Consider the following 6,000-nt stretch of genomic DNA (forward strand, 5'->3'; position numbering starts at 1 on the left):
GGGAATCACTGATTTATGTTGCGTTGTATTTTAGTTTAATATATACATTTTACATAGAATATATTACGTACCAAGTAATTACACCTGTCAAATGAATAGAGGGCAGGGAGACCTCTTAATTGCAGTGGAATAAAAGTATATAGAAGCATAAAATAGAAATTTTCCAGTATTGTGCCTCACAATTGTGCGTTCAGTACTTGAGTAAATCAATCTAAATACCTTTCCACCACTGTCAGTGTGGTTGTGATTGAACTCCTTCCTTTCCTCACCCACCTCATCAACAAATCCCTCGTTTCAGGATGCTTTCCCACAGCTTTCAAGACTGCCAGAGTCATCCCCCTTCTGAAAAAAACATCACTTGACCCCTCTGATGTCAAGAACTTCAGACCGGTTTCTCTTCTACCCTTTCTTTCCAAAACACTTGAACGCGCTGTCTTTACTCAACTGTCTTCCTATCTCCACCAAAACAACCTCTTGGACCCCCACCAGTCTGGGTTCAAAGTCGGTCACTCGACTGAGACAGCCCTCCTTGCGGTGACGGAGTCGCTTCACGCAGCGAGAGGTCAGGTCGATCCTACCAGGTGACGTGGAGGGGGGCCGTGTCGGAACCACGCACGCTAACTACGGGGGTTCCACAAGGCTCAGTCCTGGGCCCCCTTCTCTTCTCGTTCTACACAACATCTCTGGGTTCTGTTATTTGCTCGCATGACTTCTCTCACCATTGTTATGCCGATGACACCCAGCTGGTCTTGTCATTTCCCTCCGGGGACACTCAAGTGGAGGCACGCATCGCTGCATGCTTGGCTGACATCTCGAAGTGGATGACGACACACCACCTCAAGCTCAACCTGGACAAAACCGAGCTACTGTTCCTCCTGGGGAAGGGTTGCCCGCACAGAGACCTGTCCATCACCATTGACGATACCGTGGTGACGCCAACTCGGTTCCTCGCCAACTGCGAGGAACCTGGGTGTGACCCTGGACGACCAATTGTCGTTCTCAGCAAACATTGCATCGGTTACACGCTCCTGCAGATTCATGCTCTACAACATCAGGAGGATTCGCTCCTTCCTCACTGATGAGACGGCGCAGGTGCTCATCCAGACTCTTGTCATCTCCCGCCTGGACTACTGCAACTCACTACTTGCCGGAGCCCCGGCGTCGGCCATCAGACCTCTGGAGCTTGTCCAGAAAGCTGCAGCTCGCCTGGTGTTCAATCGCCCCAAGTTCTCCCACACAACTTGCCTTCTCCGTTCTCTACAATGGCTACCTGTAAGAGCTCGCATCCAGTTTAAGACTCTGGTGCTAGCCTACAGGGCAGTGAAAGGAACAGCTCCTTCCTATCTCCAGGTCATGGTCAAGCCCTACACCCCCGCCCGACCACTCCGCTCTGCTGCCTCGGGGCGCTTGGTTGCCCCGTTGCTCAGAGGTCCCTGCGGCCGATCGACCCGGTCGCGGCTGTTTTCTGTCCTGGCCCCACAGTGGTGGAATGAACTCCCCACTGACGTCAGGACAGCAGAGTCGCTGCCCATCTTTCGGCGCAGGCTGAAAACTCACCTCTTCAAAAAGGCCTACCCTGAGCCTTCCACTTAGCATTTACTTAGCATCTATTGTATTCATACTAGCTTATTGCACTTATTGTTTTCTTATTAGTTTGTGGCACTTATTGCATTCGTTTGTTTCTGCACTGTACGTTGGCTCTGGTTTATGCTCTTAGATGCTTGTTTGAGGAAAGGAGATGCACTTATGACTTCTGGTGACTAGTAGTTCTCTCGAAAACCGATGTTGAATACACTTATTCTTAGTCGCTTTGGATAAAAGCGTCTGCTAAATGACTGTAATGTAATGTAATGTTGTGTCAGTGTGTTGGCATTGGACCAATACCATCTCCTGCTTCACGTGCCTGGAATATATTTAGAGCGAGATGGATTTCAGCCCTCCAGAACTTCATTGCAGGAGTAGTAAGACCAACGTACAAATGCACACACAACCATGTACACTGCAGACTTAAACCTACATCCTCAAATACGCACCCCACAGTAACACTCCGCTGTGCAGTGAGCAGGGACTGAGGGCTAGGATGCCAACACACCTGCCTCAGTCTCCTTAGTGTGAAGCAGCTATAGAGAGGCCTTATGGAACACGACAGTTGGGCTCCAATCTTTTTGGCTACCACTTGTGGCACTTCCACTTCCATTACAGTCATATTGTCAGGGTAATAGCGAGAGACCAGCTCGCCATCTGGTGCATTATAACACAGCAATGGTGTCAGGAAGCGGGGAAGTCTTGGTATAGTGTCTTGGAAATATTTTCTCTCCCTCTGGCAAGGACTTTTTTTAGCCTTCTGTTCCTTCAGGTACTCTAATTCATTTTCCCAGGTAAAGCTGTTTGGGGATATTTTCGCAGCATTGTTTGCAGATAATAACAGCAGTGACAGAAAATGAATTGCTGCAACGCATATTAATGAACTAGGCTTGATGATGTTTTTTCATTTTTTTTTTTCAAAATGAAAGCCAAAGATAGTTTTGTGAAGGATGAGTGCATCAGTGTGAGCGACAGCTGGTCGGAAGAATGTCCATAATATCTCACCCGAAATGACTCTCTCTCTCTCAGCAGCAATGAGCTCAAAGACCTGATGACCTTCAGCTACCGGGTGACGATTCATCAATCTGTAATTGTTTGACAGATCTTTCCTCTTGACTTTACTGCCCCCTAGTGATGTGAGGCAATCACACCGATGACTGAAACAAGCAACAGGCTTTTTAATAAACAGTGAATATAGGAAATGTCATGCAAGGCACATGATTTAAACTGTCAATAGAATTGTTTGAAAACATTTTTTCTGGTAATCAATTTCCGGGGAACAACAGTGAAAGAAATCTTAACTGTATTCAAATCACAATATACTCAATTACCTCATACATTTAAGCCGACAGCCTATGAATTTGTTTGGCCCTCTCTTGACGTCCCTACTCCTCAATTACAAAGGCTTCCGGTAAGAGGCTTAGCTATTTACTTTCATGGCAACAGAATCACATTATTTGTCCGTCGATTGGTGATGATTGAGACCAAACAAGCAGCTGCCCCATTACCCCCTCTGCACTCAACCCACCCCTCCTTCCGTCCTCTCATTCCTCATCCAATCCTCGGTGGATTCATTCAGGGTCGGCCGTGCGTCTGCCGTAGCATCCATTACCCATTCCTCCTCTGTGTCCAGCTCCTTGATTTACTGCTGGGCGGAAAGCCTTGTTTGACTTGATCTATAGCTGGTTTTATGTCTACCTCCAGTCTGCTTTCAATGGGGGAGTAAGATCATTACATGGTCTCTCAGTGATGTTCTCTTTCCAAACAACCTGCGAGCTTTAAAACGCATAATTTGCATCTCAGACGCTCAAGTGAAGGACATGATCTTTCAGCTTCTACAAGCTTCCCAACAAGACACCATATAGAATAAAGGACATCAAAGGCAGGTATTAGAAAAAACATTTAGTTTCTGATATTTCTTAAGTGTGCGCTGAGCTTCGGGTCGTCTGTTTCTTAGATGTGCGTGGCAGAGCCTTTGTGCCTTTATGGAGATTTGCCCTATCCTGAATGCTCTGAGAGCTGAGGAGGATAATTGTTTATGATTACTCTGTGACATTTCCATATGGCTGACAAATGGTTTGCCAACACACACACACACACACACACACACACACACACACACACACACACACTCGCTTATGCACACACATCTGTCAAGACCAAGCTGCTTGGAGGCCGAATGGTAGGTTTGATTTGCCTGAAATTGAAAACCCCAATTGTAGGAGGAAAATCACCCCTTCCAAGTGTGACGGTATCTTTTCTTCCCCAGTGTTTCTATCAACTCAAGGAGGATGTTTTCCCTGAGGGGGGAGGGGAGTGAGCTGATTTGGTGGCAGATATCATTGCCGTCCTGTTGGATGGATGCTACATGAAGTGAGAGTGCTTTGTTCTATTGATCTGATACTCTAAATCACCCCCCCCCCCCCCCCCCCCCCATACTTTTTTTTAATCATGACAGCACCAGGATTATAGCTCATTCCCTGCCCTGATTCCTATTCCCCATGCACCCCCCTCCATGTCCCATGTGTATTTGGACCGAGTGGGTGGGGGTTACCTTTGCATGAGCCCCCTGTGGAGATCATCGGGGCTAAATCATATTTACCCTCACCTCTCCCTCCTCCTCTGCCAGGCAGATAGATGACAGCCACCCATTCTTTCCTCCAGACAGCAGGGTGTTTGCTGTTCCTCTTATCCACCCCAGAGACCGGCATTGTAACAATGTTATTCACCAGCAGGATCTGTCTCTATTTGCATTGCCATGTTGTAAGAGGAACAAAAGTGTTTGTCTGAGGCTTGAATACACCTAGATCTTGGATAACCTGCACACAAAATAACATCCTTTTGGGCCCAGTATTATGCTGCTCTATTTGGATTTCATGAATTTCCTCAGTGTTACTGAATCCCTCTGGCGTGACTATTTTCTGTGGAGCGACATGTTTTTCTAATACATCCCCTCGGCTCAAGATAATGCCTTTTTTTCTTGTGGATTAACAGCAGTTCCCATCTCAAAGGAAACAATACGTTTTTTTTGCTGAAATTCTGAATAATAACAACAGCCTTAGGGAACAAAGCAGCAACATTCAAAAAGAGATGGAGCCATAACCATCATGTAAAGTCAGTTTGTGGTCACATTAAGAAGATATTTTTTATGTTCCCCCAAATTCATCCAAGAGGGCTAAGACCCTCAATTAATTCTACCCTGCTCTTTCTCAAAGATTCCTGCATTATTTATGGGCCGCCGCCACAGCAGATTATTATTTGCTGTGTGGTGTTTACATCCAAGATTTAAATCTAATCCCAAGGGATTGAGACGGTCTCATGTTTGGACCGACACGCGGGCAAGGCTTTGCAATTAGCAGAGGTGCCCTTTCGATATCTGCCAGATGAAAAACATGGCAACGGTTAACATGCAGGGTGCCGTGTCACTCGTTTCTCATCTACCCCTGGTTGTGTCTAGTCATGCAAATGCATTTAACTGCTCATGTTGTGAGATTTCTTTCTCTGAAACTTGAACTGCTGCTACAAACAATGGAATGGAATTAACCAAGTGGTAAATACACTTGGAAAGGTTTTTAGAAGCATTTTGACACAAACCTCAGTGTCAAATTTTTGGACTCCTTTTTTTAAAGAGGTTAAACAAAACATTGTGATCTTTGACATCGCTTAAACTTATTTTTTTTTTTGCGAGAATCAAAGACAAGAATTATAACTTAAGTGTAGCAGAGGTTGATGGGCAAAAACAGTTCATTATTACAAGAAGTGAAAGGAAGTAAGATGGCAAACAGGTCTAAAAACCACTATGGACAAAAGTGAATGCTTGGTGGGGGCTGATTGCTGATGGGAAGCAGGTGTGTAGGCAGGAGATCGGTCAGGTGATAAAACACACTGAGGACCACTTGTGGCCAGGTGAGGAATGACAGGTAGTGACTGGAGAGGATAGCAAAGCCTGACAACTGGAAGAAATAAGAAATGGAGTCAGAAGCAGATCAAGTAGATGAAACATCACAGTTTTGTGACATAACAGATGGTGCATCCGCCATTCATTCAACGGATAGCATGATTAAAATATCAATATATGTGCACACGGGGTTTTTTTCTTTCAATTCAGGAATATAATTATTTATTTGTAGGCACAATTAACATAACTGCAATTCTGTCCATTTGGAAACAAAACAAAACCAACTCTGCCATGTCTTTGGTGAAGATATGTCACCGTTTAAGATACATATTCATATTTTTGATATTAATACTGAACAAAACAAACACTGGAGAAAGCCAACTCTGCAGCTCTATGAAGCTTTTTTCCCCCTTTTATGACTGCACATTTAATGTACGATTGAGTTCCAGCAGCTCTTATCATCAACTGCCATTAGGAGCCGTTTCCAGCAACAAAGCTCTGATAAAGTCCCTTAATGC

This window comes from Anarhichas minor, unplaced genomic scaffold (genome assembly GCF_050575085.1).
Source record: "Anarhichas minor isolate MPS153535 unplaced genomic scaffold, ASM5057508v1 ptg000011l, whole genome shotgun sequence".
NCBI classification, from domain to species: Eukaryota; Metazoa; Chordata; class Actinopteri; order Perciformes; family Anarhichadidae; genus Anarhichas; species Anarhichas minor.